Source organism: Epinephelus moara, chromosome 3 (assembly GCF_006386435.1).
Source record: "Epinephelus moara isolate mb chromosome 3, YSFRI_EMoa_1.0, whole genome shotgun sequence".
In the NCBI taxonomy this organism is placed as follows: domain Eukaryota; kingdom Metazoa; phylum Chordata; class Actinopteri; order Perciformes; family Serranidae; genus Epinephelus; species Epinephelus moara.
Window position 1 is genome coordinate 8,603,637 of NC_065508.1, and position 19,623 is coordinate 8,623,259.

Consider the following 19,623-nt stretch of genomic DNA (forward strand, 5'->3'; position numbering starts at 1 on the left):
ACTGTTTACCATGAATTGTGTCCCTGACTGGAAGGAGGGGTGCTGCCCAGGATAAATGCAGACATGAGTCTGACATACACATATTAATGTTTAGAATACCAAATGAAAGATGTAGTATTCTATATTGTGTAGTTACAGATGAATCTTATAATAACTAGATAAACAATATGGTCCAGTATATTTAAACCTACATACAAGTTCAGCTGATTCAGGCTGATTGCAATCTTTTTGGTGATTAATGATGTGTCATGTTTGACCAGTCTGAGTACACATAGATTCTGTTCAACATGCTCTCATCCCTTCTTAGGCAGAAGTCCTCAGCACCACTATAATAACGCAGAGTGCAGCTTTTTGTGTTGTATCTTGACGCAGGGGGGCAGCGGATATTGACACATAAGGGGTCAGCAGTAAGTCGCGTGAATCGGCTCACATGACTACGAGGGAGTCGGCAGCAAAGTTTAGGCAATAAAACTACTTGGTTAGGGTTGGGAAAATATCGTGATTGATTTGACTAAAGACAGATGTATAAAAATGACTCAATGTTAACTTTTAGTTTCATACAGGAGACGTACACCGGTCTCCTGGGTCCTGTGCTTGTTGAGTACATCCATCCCCTTTCCCACCCACCCACTTTCACTCTCTTTATGTCAGTCACTCTGAGCATCTAATAATGAAATGGATGGGTTTACATTGGAGTTGATTAAAGGACGTGCGTCTCGTACAGACGCTAAAGGGTGGTTTTCCCTTTTTTCCATGTATCCTTCTACTGTTTGAAGTGAAGAAATGCTATTTTTCCTACACTATTAATTTGCTCTTGCTGGTTAGGTTCAGGAGAAGGCCTACAGTCACATTAGGAAACTTCATTAGAAGACTACATCTATGTTCATCCCCTAAATTTACCATAGTTGTCATACTTGAACACTGCTGAAAAAAATAATGCATCCAAACCCACTCAACCTTCTATTAGAGATTTTTTAAAATGGTAGAACTATATTCACACTGTGTTTCACAGGCTGCAGACCCCTCAGTGCCCCTCTCCTAATGTATTCATATGTGCTTGAACACTTCCTTTACAAGTGAAAAATTCACATTCAAAAGCCTTGAAACTGGCAGAATTATTTTTTCAACATCTTCCAATCTCAGACACTCACTCGAATTCAGGATAACATTGTCAGTTTCAGGCATTTCAGCGAAGGAGTATTTGTATTCAATCTTTGTGCCTCTAAAACCTTTTCTACTCCACCCTCGTCTTCTTCAGTGCAAACAAAAAAGCAAGACAGCCAGCGCATGGCTGAGCATTGTTAATTGGAGTCAGACCGTTTGGGAAAAACCCAAGCAATTACCTTTCCAGGTGAGTAGGTGATCGGCAGCAAAATGTGATAATAAGGCAGCTGCAGTGTAAATGTGCAACATTTCCTGAAACGTGGGAGCATAAGTTACAAGTGTCTCACCATTTCCAACTCTTAATGAATCTCACTGTGTGTGATGGAAAATAACTACTGATTGTTTTGATCAAAGGTGAACTTCCTCACTAAAAGAACATACTCAGCTAATATTCACATAAACGCAGGGGGTTTCACAATCCATCATCCATGTCTCATCCAGCCCATCCCATTTTAATTTATAAATGATTTATTTATGCTTTCTTTCCAAAAATTATTTGAAACGAGCCTGTTTTTAGAGAGGAGCAGGGAAAACCCTTCACCACCAAGGGCCCTTATGCCAGCTGATTTTCTAATGAGCAGGTGAAGTGATGTTTGACACCTCCTGGACCGCTTCAGTGTGGATTGGTAATGATAGAAGGGAGCAGGAAAGAGGGGCCACAATATTAGGTCTATGTGACAGGTTTAGTTTTGGGTCCTTTTTGTGTAGTTGGTTTGACGTTGCATGACATACTCTCACCCCTCACACAGTTCAGATGACAGCCATTAAAAACCACCCAAAAAATGTTGGCACTTTGATCAGGTATAGAGAAATGGTTCTGACTTGGCCACAGAGTGAAAACTGCTGCGTCTGGAAAAGGAAACTGGCCATGACATTGACTGTGCCACAATCAATCTAATTCGAGCCTCACTGTGGTGCAGAGTATACAGTGGGCTTTCTCTGAAGTCGGTGGCAAGTGGCTCAAAGTATCACAGCCTCCCGTCTGACACAAATGAATTGCTTTCACTTATGCCCTGGCAGTTCAGAAAATAAGATTTGTTCGTCTGCTCCTCTTGCTTGCCTCTCAAAGATGAAAAGTGTTTCTTTACAAAACAGTGTGAAGGATTTGAGTCATTCATATTAATAACTTTTCAACTGTATCTGCAGACATACAAAGAAAAAAATAAAACCAGACAGGATGATAATCAAAGAAAACAGGGTTGTCATCCCTGACTGTATCTTGGTATAAAAAGCAATTGGAATTCTGTTCCCCTGTTTGTTTTAAAGTGCTGGAACAGTCAGCCCCATTTAAAGGCCAGGACAGCTGATCGCAACGCCACCTGTACAGAGTGTGGGGAGGACTACTTACCGACGTCAGCTTCCATTTGTTTCACGGGCACCGGCTGCAGGGCACGAGGACAGCTGACCTCAATAGTCAAATGGAGGATGCAGTGAGAACGGCTGCTTGTTGACTGGTAGCGCAGATCGCTACAAGTGGGTGAGCACACATCGTTCAATAAACACACACAGAGACGATCGCAGACACAGGCCTACTCGTGCAAATATTTGAGAGCATGAACCAATGCCATGCTGCTGAATACTAAAACTCTCTCCAGTTTTATCTGTCGGCACAGCACAGTCACAAAGGAGCGCACAAAACCCACAGAAATTAACACACCTGTATATGCACACACGCACCAATCAAATACACCCAGCATACAATGCAGAGAGTCTCTATTTTACTGTTCCTGACACATTTTGTACACACACATACACACACCAACATACTTGCATTACTAGAGTTTCAGGGGCTAACATCTCACATTTCACATTATTGTGAATACTACTTGTGGGGGGAAAAATATCAATTCTTAGATTCATCGCAATGCAGGCGTGGGCAATTCAGCATTGATTCACAAATGTCAATAATCGATTATATAAATGTTTATTAATAACATGATGTTGAAGGAACTAATTAGGTGGAACTCAGTGTGGCACCCAAACAGCCTACAGCACGGCACACTCTAAAGTCGACTTGTAATTCATCTTCACAAAAGGCAACGGTTGCAAGCTTCTAATTTAATGTCTAAATAATTACATATGCAAGGCGAATGTGAAGTATACTGTGAATACCTACCCAGAGACTAATGTTAATGTTAACATAAACTGGCTGACCGACACATGCTGCAGCATTAACCAACTTAAAACACCTCTGTGGTGAAGAGAATAACTTAATGCTCAGTCTGTTTCCCCCTAACAACCTCACACCCGGCCTGCTCAGTGTCTTGGCTTTTCCCAGGGCTAACAGAAAGAGGGGCGGCTCGCAGCACCACTGCTGGCATAATGTAAACAACAACACCGCGGAGCCCCATAGCACTCCGTCTCCTCCTCATGTTATTCTTATACACACAGGAGGTGCTTTCAAATTAATTCATTCATTCATTAATGCAGTTAACGTTTTAAAATAAAAAGGCTGGGGACCATTTATTATTCAACAGAACGTGAATTACATATTGTTTCTGGGGAAATCGTACAGATGCAAACACTGAACCCTTCGCCGGCTGTATATATTCTAGGGGTGAGAATCACCAGAGGATCCACGATACAATATTATCAGGATACTTAAGTCACAGTACTATATTATTATTGTAATTTTAAATATGTTGTGATATGCTAAGTACTGTGATAAAACATATTATGATATATTGCAATTTATTACCTTATTTAAACTGTAAATCACGTCCCCAAAGAAAAACTTTGTCAACATCTGTTTTATCTCATAAGATTAAGTTTTCAATCTGTTTATCTCACTTTACACTCACTTTTTTGTGTATGTAGTGGACTGGATAAGCAACTGATTATATGATTCTAGTAGGCTACCGAAAGTTTAATTTGTATTTGTCATATTAATAATTTATATAATAAAAAAAGAGATAATTTGCACTGTGTGACACTATGTTTTATCTATTTTTTTCCCATCCCTAATGGGCATGTTCTCCCCGTGTCAGCGTGGGTTCTCTCCGGGCACTCCAGCTTCCTCCCACAGTCTAAAGACATGCAGGTTAATTGATAACTCTAAAATTGTCCATAGGTGTGAATGTGAGCGTGAATGGTTGTCTGTCTCTATAGGTGTGAATGTGAGCGTGAATGGTTGTCTGTCTCTATGTGTCCTGTGATAGTCTGGCGACCTGTCCAGGGTGTACCCTGCCTCTCGCCCAATGTCAGCTGGGATAGGCTCCCAAAAGGAATAATGCTGCACTGTGAGAAATATGATTAGTACAAGTCAAGCGTAGCTTGGACGAGCAAACAGGTGTGTCTGACTGCACTTATTTATTCTTATCATTATTCAGAGGTAAAATCCCACTATTTCAAGTGTACAATTTATCAAGCACTGGAGCTGTGCAGCCCACAGGCATAGGATGGCATGATGAATGCCTAGCATGGGCACAAACAGTTCCCTTAGTCTTTCCAATGGTAATTATAACAGCATAATAGGTCCCTGGAGACTCGCTGAAATTACTGGCCGGGACACAGTGTCAACAAAACAATCATCTACCATAGATCACTGTTACTACCAGTGCGACGGAAGGAAGGAAACAAACTCCTCAAAGTCACAAGGAACACTGTCTGGCCAAAGATATGACAGGAGGCAGAGTGATTTTGAAGAAAGTCAAGCATAAGTCTGCATCTGTAAGTACAGACGCTGAAGCAGGAGGTGCTGGGCTGCAAACACGTTCTGAATCTAGAAAATTTAGAAAAAGGTCATGTATCTGACACGATTACAATTCTCTAACGCTTCTTGTGAACCAGGCGCAATCAGTAATGCAGATGTGGTGATATACTATCTCTATAAACAACTTCTGTTAGAAAACATTCTGTATTACTTAGTCGAGTGAAACTTTGAGGGACATAGCACAGTAGGACTTTCCATAATACTGACTTACAATATTAAAGCCTTGGCGCTGTGTTGTTTCTGAATATGGCTGCAATGGATAATTGAGTAATCCTCAGAACACAGCGAGCATTAGTAAGTCTTTCCAAAGTCCTTCATTTCTGCCCGTGCTCCTCCTGTGGCTCTGTGGACATCATTAGGCAGACTGAGGGATGCCAGGCAACTCCTCTGTGTATGTGTGGTGTTAGCAGTAGTGCGAAAGCAGGCAAACAGTCGAGGAAATGACAGCAATAACTGTCAATAAGGCAGCTGTTTCATGGGGATTTGATATGAAGCGGTTGTGGCTGGGTTCACCAGAGTAATTGTCCCTAATTGAAGTCAAATTATCAGTCTTCCTTCAATGTGGTGCCTGACCTCTGCCAGGTAGTGTCTCCTGAGATACAGTAAATGATTTTCGCACTTCATTTAGCACCAACTGGATGGTGAGTGTGCACTAATAATCAACACTGTGTAATGGAGCTCCCAAATAAGGCAGTGTGTGAAAACAAATGATTGTTTAAACTGGAACAAGAGGGTTTTTGTGTGGTGAGTATGACCCAATATGTTTTGAAAACACCATTATTTCACTGTGATTTACACTCCGAATACAGATATGTTGATGACTATTCAGTTTTCATCTTCTGTTTGCAGGTGGTCGGTTGGTCATCAGTGGAAGAAAACTTTACTGACATCAAGTCAAGTCAAACTTGAAATGTGATTGCAGTCAGAAACACATTCATCATGAAAGAAAGAAAAAAAAATATCAATCACATTATGCAACAATCTGGACAAATAACAAGGACAAACAGTACAAACTGGAGATGACTTTAAATGAAGACAGTCCAAGAAACAATTGAATGCTGAATACATAAAGTGCTTACATGCTTAGATGACATATGGTTAATTACATTCCCCTCAATATCTTTCAGTTTTTGGGTGGGTGCTGGCTCTCTGAAGTCAATGATCATGTCCTTGAATTTAGACACGTTTAACTCAAGAAAAGTTGTCAACAACTGGCACAATCACAACAAAATGTTATTGTGGACTGAGCTCAAAAGTTTATTCCTAACTTAAGGTCCTCCTTTTTTGATTTTTTGATTTTTGAGTTTGATAATGTGAGTACATTTATGTGCATTCAGTCAACTTCCACTATGCTGTCCCGCTAAAGTCAACCACTATTGACATGCTAACATTAAATGAGTTACCATGACGTCACCCATGGGTTTGTGGACTCCCGTTGTGAAGCATCAAGTTCAGCATTTTGACTGACGCCATCTTGTTTTTTGTTGAGCCAGAGGTGACCATATTTGGACGAGAGGCGGGTACTGTGGAACCGCAAGGGCTGGATCTAACTGAGAAGCCAAGGACACTAGTCACAGACAGCCTGTCACTCAAAGTGACCCCGCCCTTAATTAAACCCTTAATAAAATGTAAACGGGTGAGTTACATAAAAATTCCCCCCTGTACAGTTGTCATGGAAAGGGGAATTAGCTGAAGAGACCAAATCATTTTTTGTATCAGGCTGTAAACATGTTTATTTCAGCTGTAAAGTTTGGCATTTTACCATGGGGTCTATGGCGATTGACTGGCTTCTGGAGCCAGTTTCAAGTGGCCGTTCAAAGGACTGCAGTTTTTAGCACTTTCCTGTTGGCCTGTTTTACAGTCTCTGAGGCTGCCACTTGGTCAAAGCAAGAGCTTTACCTGACAAAATTACTAATTATTATTTATTTATTGCCACACTAGAAACATTTGAAATAATTTGCAAGCAAAGTAAATAATCACATTGCTTGCTCTGTTGTTTATCTAGGTTTCTGTTGCCACCAGGTGATTCCTTTATTTGATCTTTAAAGAAACTATGTTACTTTGGCACACTCAGACTTCCTATTGTGCTGCTTGAAATAAGCAGTTCAAGGTTAAAGTGAAATCACTGCAGCATAGTGGCTTAGCTCTATTTGTTGATAGTGTTGGCTCCATTCACTGGAGAAGTCTTTATCGTTCGTGCCAGTGCTTTTGCTGCAGGCCGGGTCAGTCTTTATGCTGCTGGCTATGTGCTGGTAGTCGGTAAAGATTGGTTTACCGCCAGGCTGTTTGAGGCTGCCACCCAGGTGTTTTGCTGCAGTTTTCAATATGTCTGACAGTGTGATATGCCCTGGTAGACCATTCTAAGTATTTGGCAGCATTTTTGAGGGAGAAACCTGCTCAGTGTTATGGCTGTTAATAAAACATTAAAAAATCCCTTTAGAGAAGGATTGTGCTTCAACATCTGGCAGTCAGAAGACATAACAATTTCAAACTTGTACTTTTTAAAAAAATACTTGCAAATATCTTGTCAACCAGTCACACTCAGACATAGCATCACAGACTCTTATCTTTCTAGTCTCTCTATTCCCAGCATGATTTCTGATATCCTCACCTGCCAACTACATGCTTCAATTACAGCATCCTGTAAGTGTAAGGGATAATACCTGACAAGTTGTATTTCTCTGCGTAATCTATTACAATTGTGTGAATATACAAGTTGGAGGGTATCATCCCACTTATACCGTAAGACTTGCCAACATCAAGCAATATGTAGCTTAATAATGTCAAACACATCAGGAGTTGCTGTTGCTGTACTTGAACATATTCCTTACTGGGCACAATGTAAACCAGCAAGCAAGTAAACATCAGATTGTTTTAGTGTCTCCTTACTGATGTCCTAACCTGCTCCATGCATCAGTGAACAAGCTAAGTGACATGTTGCTTTTTTTAAAAACTGCTCGCCCTGGCTTTATTTTGGCAAAGCTTTAAGCACCTCCAACCTATTTTCAGAGCAACAGTGGACTGTTTCTTAGGCTCCCTGAGTGTTGTTGTTGCTCATAGGAGGCTTTATCTGGATGCTTGTCCATGCACCATCCATGTATGTTAGATGAGGTACCACAAGTACCAGTGACACGGCACGGGTCAGGCTTTTTAAAAATCACACCAACCTGACCTGTCATGAGAGCCAATCCACCCCACCAGACCAGCAAACATATGCATTATTCAATGACCCAAACCTAGACCTGATCTGCAAACCCACAAACCAGAGCTGAAAGTTTCTAGTCATGACCATCACTAATAACAACCTTATTGCTGTTGGCTATATTTTGTGATCCCCTACTCCAAATGTATAATGCCAACATGCACACGTTTTTTTATAGGTTATATTTCTGTAGCCCTCTCTCATTTTTTTTATCCATCCAGCTCCTCTTTGTGCTTGTTCATCTCCCCTTCTCCTCTCTATCCTCCTGTCCCTGCTAACCTGGTGGGATTTGCTCCTTTTGGATAGGCCCAGAACCAGATGGTGCTCAAAGGCTTAAAGGTTCTGACTGGCACTGTTTCTGATTTGTGCTTATCTGGCCGTGAGCTGCCTCTCGTGCTGCTGAAAACATCCGGGCCAGTGGTTCATGTCTGTTTATGCGGAGCGCAGCTGACCTTTGGGATCTCGGCCTTCTAGTCTGCTGCACAGGGGACAAGCTGCCTGCCCCCGGTGCTCGATGATGCAAGGCACTTGGTACTTGATAAAACCTTTATACCACATGCATACATGTATGTGAGTGTATGTGCTTTACACAAGATCGGAGAAAAATAGCAGGAAAACTGACACACGAATTGCGTAGCTGTGTCAGACAAAATTGTGCGTGTGTACTTACTGAACGGCACAAATGCAAAAATCATTAAGAAACGATACCTGACTCTCTCTCTCTCTCTCACACACACACACACACACACACACACACACAAACAAACACACACACACACTTACAGTAGACTCATATCACACTGCCGAGTTCTGGGCAAACCACTGAAATGGGCAATTTAATATCATGCTCTGCAACTCTGAACAGTATCTTCCCTTATCTGCTTCGTCATGCAGGCAGCTGTGGGTGTTCAGACTGCATGTGCTCCTGAAGAGGTGGGTGATAAGGAAAGGAAGGTGGGTAGCTAAAAAAAACAGGAACGTGACAGAGATACTAAAACCAATGTGGCGGTCTCCTCCAGAAAACAAAGACCACGGCAACAAGAAGATGAGACTAGAAAAAGGGGATTTAATTTTCCAACTCACAGATGGAAGGAGAAAGAGAGCCCAGACACTTCTTTTGCCAGAACTTAAATATTGGGATGAATTAACAAAAGGAAACATGCAAATGTGTTTCACTATCGCAGCAGCGGTGAAGAAAACTTTCTGATGTGTTTATGAGTTGTATTTTCTTTTGCTGTAGTTTGTCCAGCTAAGATGCACACATCCAAACAAATAGAGACAATGTGAAGTGACAGGGAGCCTTGTGAGTGTTGTATTTTGATATTAACTCTTTCCTTTCTGGCATGTTTTTAAATTTATTTATTTATTTTTTTAAATCACAGGGGACCCATACGGTGCAGTGCACCTTCAAAAACAGAGTACGGATTATACAGTGGAATTACTGCTATAAGTCAAATAACAACAGATATCAGGCTGGCACTGCTACACCTTTACGTTTTCATCAAACCTCACATTTTTTTGCAAAGACTGGTTGGAGAACACAGCACAATGTAGGAGACAAAAAATACCTTAAGCTTTTTTTAACTGCCCTTGAGAACCTGAGTGGTGTCCCTAAATGTTAGTTAGTATTTTGGAAACTTGGCCCTGCCTCAGTCCACTGTTTTAAATAAATTCAGGGTAAGCCAGTAGGTGACACTGTTCTCTGTAAAGATCTTTGACTTTGTGGTATGACTTTCATCGTGTTTTTTTTCCTCTAAAATATTCCATGGATAGAAAGGCAGTGACAGAGGAGCGTGGGGAGGAGGGAGACAGTCACCAAAAGAAAAGTGGGTGTTTTCCTAGGCCGCTAATTGTCTCTTAACGTGATTGATTTCTGTGTAAGAAATGTAACTCTTTGTCAAGGACAGCGCCATCCCACTGACTCCAAAAATAATGCTGTATTTGTATCTCTGGGAAGGTGTGTGTGTGTGTGTGTCTGCATGTACTTTTGTCTATGCGGCAGTTACCTAGATTTAATTTTGTCCTGGTTTACTCAGATGCTCAGTGTTGCTATACTATCCATACCATACATCAATGCTGATGAGAGCAACACATCTTCCCTGATAGGAGGCAGAAAATGAGTTGACTTTAAATGCCCTTCAGAAATGGGGACACCTTACAATGGTGGAAAGGTCATCAGGTGACTGAAACGCATTTGTGTTTCATTAAAGGAAAAGTAGAGACATATTTGGTGTGTGTGTGTGTGTGTGTGTGTGTGTGTGTGTGTGTGTGTGTGTGCGTGTGTGCGTGCAGGCTATAAAGGTATTATGCATATTACTATGTTTGTGTAGTGTATGAGTGCATGTGTCCTATGTATGGCTTTCATCAAAGTGCATTTGGGGGGAGTGACATTTCGTTACTTAAATGGATAGGTTGTTTCAGTGTATGTGTGTTTGCTTATATATATTTCCATCTTTGCAAGGGCCAGTCAGAATTTTAAACCATGTAAATGAGGACATTTTTGTAAAGTGAGATCCTCCACTTCTTTAGACCAACAATATATTAGTCTTCTCAATGTTCTCCGTCTTCCTTTCCACAGTCCCTTTTCCACAGCCTTTTCAAGGCTGAACCATCACGCTGGTATTCTACCTCGCCATTCTCTATTCAAGGTACAATTGTCGACAAATCGACGTCTGGGTAAAAAGAACAGCCAACAGGAAGGGACCATGGACGTGATGGATGTGACATTTTGACGACATGTTATGTGTGCAGCGCACCACTGGAAATTTAAAAAGCAGCGAGCTGCAGTTAGCAGCTAACTCAAAGAAGTAGAGGAGCAGGCAAAAATGTTGACGAATTGGCGAGACAAGGGGGTCAGGGAAGTCCTTACCCTCTGACCAGAGGGCGAGAGCAGCCACCATGCAACAGAGATGCCATGGTTTGCCATTTCAATTGTTAATAAAGTCCTGCTGATAGATGTGACACACTGATGCAGACACTGATGTGTTAAATGCCACGCCTGTTACTCCTCTCTTGCTTCCGAGGTTGCCTGCATGCTTTATTAATCCCTGAGGGCAAATTCAATTTTCCACACACTGGGGTGGCATGACACCACCATTTTTGGGTTCTGTATAAAAAAAGCTAAGGCAAATCTATAAAGGTACTCTGTAGTAGCCCTACCACACCATCTCTGTGTAAAAAGGGCTCCTGTCTGTGTCCCTTGCCCCAAGCCAATTCATCCCTTGTGAAGCTGTTTATCTTTGAAAAAAGGCAATAAATACTTTCACTCAAAAAAAATAAAAAATAAATAAAAAAAAAAGCAAAATAATTTCTCTAAACAGCTGGATAGTGTACTAAATATATTTGCTGCTGGGGACGATATTCGGGCATGCATTTGGTGCACGAGTGAGCATTTATAGCAGCATGGAAGCGTTGTATTTTGTTTTGTAGAGCAAATTAAAAGCACAAAATAAAATGCAACAGACACAGTGTGAAAGATTTCTGAAAATAATGAGGTTTTAAGGTGACTGGATTCATTTGTGTTTTGTTTTTTTAATCAGTCTTGGCATGCTACTCCTTAAAGAAGTTAGACATTTATTTGTCAAAGATACAGTTAGGAGCTACTACACGTAGAGTATTGCTACCATGACAATCCCGACAAGCAAAAATGTGTGTGTGTGTGTGTGTGTGTGTGTGTGTGTGTGTGTGTGTGTGTGTGTGTGTGTGTGTGTGTGTGTGTCAGTAAGAGAAGGCAGGGCAGACTGGCCTTTTCCTCAAGTACTGATTGTCATCCTATGATCTAAGGTCCTTCACACACCTTCTCCTCTTCCTCCATCGCTCCCATCAATGAAAAGTAATCCCTCTTTCCTCAGTTACCCATCACTCCGAGTTTCAAACTATTAGGATTTGCTGTTATTGTTTTCTTCATTCTCTTGGCCTTCTTTCCTCATCTTCCTCTCAACATGTACATTCTACCTCTTTTCCCCTTATCTCGCACACACATACGGACACACACACACACCCTTTAGCTCCTGTGTGTTCCCATCATGGGCAACATTTTTCCCATTCCCCTTCCATTAGCTATTGAAGGTCATCCTAATGGGGCCACTGGCAGACCAACGGAATTGCAATTTAACACAAAGACAATTAGACATTGATGGGACGCTCCACCCCCACCTCTAATACACACACACACACACACGCACACACACAGATCCACAGCAATCATTCTATTTCTCTAACAAATCCCTGCCTTGATCACCATCGTTCCCCGATCTCAGCCATTCCATCTGCCATCAGCCATTCTCTCACTCAGTCACTCCATCTGTCCTTTTCTCAGTCTCATTGACCCTTTCAGTCATTAGCTCCTTACTCACCGTTGCCCAAAAGTGGAGTGTGCCAGCACTTGCTACTACCACTGTGGGTAATTTTCAGTTCAATGTTCAAATTGTAACATTGAAAATAGTGTACATAGAGACAACTATCTTTCTTGATAAGACATGCTTCGTGATAAAAAGAAGTGCTTCAGAATGGATGGTAAAAGTAAAAACCTACTGGTGATGTCCGGCTGCAATAGTTCTCAAATATAGACACATACCTGACCAAGTTGAGCTCTAAAAGCAACCCTATCTCTTACAATTTTTTTATACATTCCCTTTATTTTTAAGTACACACATTGCTTCTTTCAAGTCAAGGGAGTTGTACATTCTTGTATCACGCAGAAGTCAAAGGGAGGGTGGAAGTACACAGCTCAAGAATTGAATACAGGTCAAACAAACTGCATTCAGCAACAGTCTGTTATTCGTAGTAGCAAACTGCTATTCAGAAAAAAACAGACCATAGAATGGATTTCAAACAGGATTTACAGCACAGATACACTGTGTTTAAGAGATAAGTTTAAGCCATCTGTACAACATCAGCTAGCTCCGTTAACCTTTAGACGCATAAGTGGGTCAAAAATGACCCAGTAAGGCCGTTTTTTTTTTCTTGCTTCTTATATTTTGTATTATACGTTGTTCCCAAAATAATGATTTCTTGTTTGAAATATTTCAATCAAAATTTGTATTTATCTATTCAAATCTGAACAAATCAACAGTATTGTTACTGGAACTCAACATATCCACAGGCACATGGTAGCTACACATTCTTAGACCGAAAACTGTAATAAAGTTAGTTTCATCCCTGACGCCCGGTACTGCCCTGCCCTAGCCAAACTCAACCCAGTACTTGTTTTGAATATTGATTCATGATATAAAGATAAAGTGACATTTTTGTACTCTGTGGTGTGGTTGACTCTCTTCAGCCTTGCACCCAGGTTAAACAGGTTTGACATTAGGTTACCTATAAGTAGTCTCGCTCACCAGACCTTTCTCAAGAAAAGAAAGGTCTGGCTGGGCCGACTCTCACTTTAAGATTGGAGAAAAAAACTCCCCGGCTGCTTGTATTTCTTTCGACCAATCACAATCGTTCTGGGCGGTGCCGCAGCAACGGTGCGCTTGCAAAAATATTGCCGGGGGGAAACAGGTTTTGGTGTAACACGCCCACAAAAATATCGCCTACAGGACGCGAACCATGGCAGAAAAATGGCTACATCCCCGCAAGATCAAACACTGCAAAAGTTAGTAAAGGACGTCTTGAAAACGGTTGAAAACTGCTACACAACCGAAGGTGGTAGGGCGGGACTTCAGCGGGTGGCTCATTCCGCCCAATGAAAGGCTGATCTATGCAGCAAACTTCCGCCCACTCAGACTACCTATAGGCAACCTAATGTTGGGTCGAACATGCGGGTCGGATCGCGGGTTTTAGATAAACACATCAGTCATTAGTTCGGTAAACTACAGATAACTATCTTGGTCATTATTTACTCTCTGAGAATCGCCTCCGCTATTGCGCAACGGTCATTGGTTCAGCTGTTTACACGCGTTTCACCATCTAATAACACAATTTGTGATTGGACGACAGAATCAACATGGCTGCCACCGTCTAACAAGCGCTGCTTCCAAAACAGTAAATAATTATTTAGGTATTTGAGAAATAAGTGGATAAAACGTACAACTATCACTTAATAATGCTTCTGAAGTGTTTCCCTGATGGATTACTTCTCTCCTCGATGGATTCTAAAAACACGTGACGGCTCGTAACTGCTGAACGTCGCTCTGGACAGAAAGCAAGTCTGTTATTACACATGTAAAGTTCCTTTACATAGATTAAAAGTTTAAAAGCATTAAACGTAACAAACGAGTTCTTTTACACTCGTATGGGAGAAGAACACAGAGGGTTGATGATGGAGCTGAAGTCAGGTTTTTATTGTGAGAGCTGCTTCATTCAGGTCGTTGTTTACTTACTGGCACCTTAACTGTGGCGATATGCTGTTCTATATTCAGCCAATTTGACCCAAAATGATTACTTTAAATCCGGGTTATGGGTCGGGCTGCGGGTCGTGTTTCAATGGGTCGGACCGGGTTGCGGTACTAATTGGCCTGATGCGCGGGTTTGCGGTTCGGGTGCGGGTTTGTACGTCGCCGGGTCAGGTCGGGGCGGATCTTGAAAACTGGACCCGTGCAGGACTCCAGAACTCCAGAACTCCAGAACCCATAGTGGTCAAGTGGGCAAATGGTGATGTGAGTTGGACTGCAGAAGAGGATTTAGGCGAACGTGAGGGTGTAGATATGAAGGAGTTCAGACAGGTAGGAAGGGGCTTAAATATGAAGGGCCTTAAAGGTGAGAAGCAGAATCGTGAAATTGATGCGATATTTAACAGGAAGCCAGTGATGTTGCTGGAGAACAGGAGTGATATGATCTATGGAGAGGGCTCTGGTAATGATACCGGTGGCTGAAATCTGGACCAACTGAAGTTTATGAAGACACTTGAGAGGAAGACTAAAGAGGACAGAATTGCAATAATCAATACAAGATGTAAACCTAACCAAGGAGTTGGTTAGGTTTACGCATAAAACAACTTTAATGATAATGCATGAATAATAATCATCTTCATCTCACCTAAAGAAACAATAGGCTTAAGTTTAGCTATGGCCCTCGGCTGGAAACAAAACATAAACGAAAAACACACAAATACGGAAGCAATCAGACACTTCAAGTGCTGGTTCAGAGTCAGTGTCCGTCTGCAGGGAGGAATAATGCCAACAGAAACAGCCACAGTGAGCTGTTAGATCAAAAACCTTATCTACCATGATCCCTGTCTGGCCTTCTGTCTCCCCAGTGCCCTGCCTATCCAAAACCTTGGAAGTTTCCCATTTAGTTATTTGTCCCTGCCATGAAAAGTGTCAGTGCATGGCACTCTTGCTAGCACAGTTGAGTGTGACCTTATAAAAATTATACACAATCTTGGCAGCATCAGATCATGCAGATGCGTGCCCTTCTGGCAAGCACAAAACTAAAGCATTTGCATTTGTCTGGCATGTCCACAAAATCCATAAAAATCATTATAGATAATCTAATAAACTGTAAAACTACCTTTGTACATGCAATACAATAACAATTGTTGCTTTATAAAGAGATCCTTCAGACAGTGAAGGACCTGATTCTTACCCATTCTTACGATTGTTAACAAAGGCCACATTCTGCAAAACACTTTGTCATACTGTTTTTTAAAGAGAGCCTTGTTCGATGAAAATGTGCACAGCACATATTGTGATATAATGCGGAGAAGAGCTGAGATATGTGCATAGATTACAGCCTCTGTCTTCCATCTAGCCAGTAGAATAAACCTCCTTAGGGCATCACTCATCTCAGACAGTCAAAGTAGTGCTCAATCTAGTGTTTTCTGGTAACTCATACAACACTCAGACACGACTTCCGTAATTTGGAAGGCTGTCGTGCTGAGTCAAGGGAGGTAGGGAATAACAGGGCACTTAGATTTTGCATGCATTCGCACATGTGTGTGTGCGCGTGCCTGTTCTCATGCTTGCACTTAACAGAGTCTCAGCTGATGAATACTTTAGCAGAGTTTCATTCCATCTCATTTAAAGGCGTTACATGTCTCCCCTGGTTCCGGGCTCCTTCTAATCTCATTACGGCTGTCAGAAAAAAAACCTTCCCTTCCATGGGCATCAGCAAGGAAACACAGCAGACTGAGATAAAGTTGCTGTCGTAGCCTTTATTGGATAAAAGGTCTGATAGCGTGTGATCAGGTTAAGTCATCTCGGCTGTGAATATCTACTAGGTATGTGTGTGAGAAGTGAGTTCTGGCTCCGTATGAGAATTTGCATAGAGTAGACTTTTACACCATAGATTGAGAAGAATGTGAAGGATGATAAAATGAATTGACAGGGGACAGTTTCACCACCGTCATCAGATTGGTATCACCTCCTCCTCTCAATTTAGAAATCGCCCAGATTTATGTGACTTATAAAGTCATTTTGACACTTGAAATAGGCTGCAATATATTGGATATGACAGTGTTTTTACACATAGGTGATCAATCCTTAGTCGACTTTCCTGTGGAGTGTATGTGTGTGAATGTTGTTATTATCACCTTTTATTCAAGCTGATGAAATGTGGTTTAAAGTCAATCGCAAAAAAAAAAAATGTGATGGTAATTGAAAAGTGTTTGCCTACTGAAACAGTGCAGTGGTAAATTTAAGAATCCCTTTATTTAACAACACACTACTATTATGTACAGACACATCCTCATTCACAAGGTAAAAGCAAAAACCCCATACAAATGCAAAAAAGGAAAACAAGAAAGAAGTATCAATTACCTCTCCACTGTATGAAACACTCCTCCAAAAGCCTATTGAAACCTCAATAGCTCCACACTTTCCACTGCTCAGTGATGGACATTTTTAATTAAGGTTTGCATCACCTGCAAGAGGCGCACTGGGTCATCTGCCAACACCTTGAACTCTATTCTGGCCAACTTCACCAACCTATATATGACATTTACTTGCACATGTAGGTAAAAAACTAACTCTACCTCAAAGACAGCAAAAATAAATGTGCAAAAGTTTCACCTTCCCACATCACTTGGACCCATCCATGCTAAGGAACAGTGTCTGCATGTCCACAGTGGTCTGCTTTGGTCCACGTGAGATAAATGTCATCATCCATCCATGTCTGCAAGGATCCACACAGACCCTATGCAGACGTCTGCATACAGCCCATTTTTCCTTGACCGCACAGCAAACGTGCCAATCTTGTTTCACACTCCAGTCCAGTCTAGTCCAAAACACTGATGTCAAGTCAGCCGCCTTACCAGGGTGAGGTTACTTTTAAGTTGGAGATTCGGCAGACATTCACTCCAAACCCAGCATCTTCTTTAGGCTTATTCATACTAGTACAAAAATAGATTTGTCGTAGATGCGTGTTTAAATCTTGTAAACAACACTGCTCTCACACCTCTATGTGTCCTTTATGATGGCATAGATACAGCAGATATATGGCAACAGACGACAAAGTCATAAGTTTCACACAACAAATGAATGTTTATTTTCTGTGTTTAATGTGCTGTACACGTCATTGTGGGGGTTATTCGGCCAGCATAGAAAAGGAGACGCTCGCCTTACTATGGTATTTCGAGGTGTATCTTGGGTCTTGTAGTCTCCCCATCGTCGTTTACACTGACCATAACCCCCTCGTATTCCTTGTGCGCATGTACAATAGGGCTGTCAAAAATGCTCAAAAATGACATTCGAATATTCCTTCTAAAAATAACTCATAGGTTCGAACCATTCGAATTTTTTTTTTTTCGCATTATGTCCACAAGAGGGCAAACTAATACAAGGAAACATACTTGTATATGTATTAATACAAGGAAACATAACTACTTGTAGGTATTTTTATTTCAACATAAATGTCTTTGAAAACATTTACATACCTACACATTAAAACACATAAAACAATTATCTATAAAATTACGTTAGAAACGACCGCGGACCTCTCGCTCGCCCCCCCCTCTCTGACCCGTCAGGCCACACCGCTTGCGGAAGCACTGCGAAGAGCCTCGAAGCGAAGCCAGTTTCCTTTCGGCGCCCATGTTAACCGATTGTGTCATCCACACCGGCTGCGCTGCGCTGCACAGCTCCGTGGCCGGCTCTGGTCTATTTTCTGCGCGAGTGAATGTGTCAAGCCGGGTGACGGAGACAACAGCTGGGAGCAGAACCGCTTGTCGACCAGCATGGAGAAATGCGCTCTGATGTGAACGGAAGTGCTCCGGCTTGTGCGAGAATTTCGGTGCGCTGCGCTTCGCAGCACCTCCGCGGGCGGTGTGGCCTTATGCAGTGCTTTCAGTGCAGCGGCCCAGGCCAATGCCCACTCGCAAAGAGGACAGCTGCGGTGGTGTTTTTTTTTTCTCCACAATCAAATATCAATTTTCACATTCGAAGGTCCATTTTTTTTTCACATTAGAAGGTCCATTTTTTTTTCACATTAGAAGGTCCATTTTTTTTTCAAATTCGAATTTAAATTTGAATTTAGAATATTCGTTGACAGCGCTAATGTACAATCACAACCAACGTCTCATGCGCTGGGCCCTGTTGGTTCAAGAGTGGAACCTTGTGATTAAGCATAAGAAAGGGGCCGATAATGTCGTAGCCGACGCCCTGTCCTGTGTATAGTCTGTTTAGTAACAAATCGGGCAGGTTTGTATTTATTTATTTATGTGGGGGGGTGTTACGGTCTCCGGACCTTAGTACATTTATTTTCTGTGTTTAATGTGCTGTGCACATCACTGCACGGAGTCAAGGGCAATGGCGGCTGTGATTTAATCTGAGCAGTCCACCTCGCTCCGTCTGTGTTTTCGATTGCTGTAATCTGTTAGCTGTTTTGAGTATCTGGGGAATCTGTGGGCTTTAGGACTTAGCTTCTTAGCCTAGCCACATATCCTTTTGCACACACATGTAGATTGTTTCCTGTATAATTCACTAGATTTATGGGTGTCGGTTCGAGTGTTGTTTGTTTGACAGCTAAGTCATAGAGCAGACAGGCAGAGATGTTTTGGTTTTGTTTATCAGGTTGGCCTTCCGCCACAGTTAGTTACCTGGGGTGTTTCTTTTTTTGGTGACAGGTCAGAGTTTTGTTTTAATTGTTTCATGATTTGCCGTCACCCGCAGCCCTTCCCAGTGTTTGTTATACTATAAATGTAATTCTCCAGTGTTTCCCATACATTGACGAGACTAATGGCGGCCCGCCATAGTTTAATTTCCCCCGCCATAGTCTCCAAAAATCGGCCAGATATAAAATGCCTCTGGTAAATGAACAACACTCTGTAGTGCACCGGCTGGAGCGCCGTCAAAAATAGACCCGGCCCGTATTTTTAGCGGAGTGGAGCGCCAAGCCGCTTCTAGGCTGCGGCTAGGAGCGCTGCGGCGCTTCTGTAGGTGTAGCAGCTTATATTGACTTGAATGGCCACGATTAACTCCAGCACCCGCGCCTCGGCCAGCTCGCGCACGCGATGGATCCAGTGGGTTGCCATAAATGGGCCTGTCCCAGAGGCATTCAACTACCAGAGGGCTTTTGAATTCTTCTTTTTGAAGCTGTGTAAATAGCTCTGATTCAGGGTGCCGTACTTGCAAATCGTGAGGGAGGGAAGCAGTAATTTGTGTCTGTT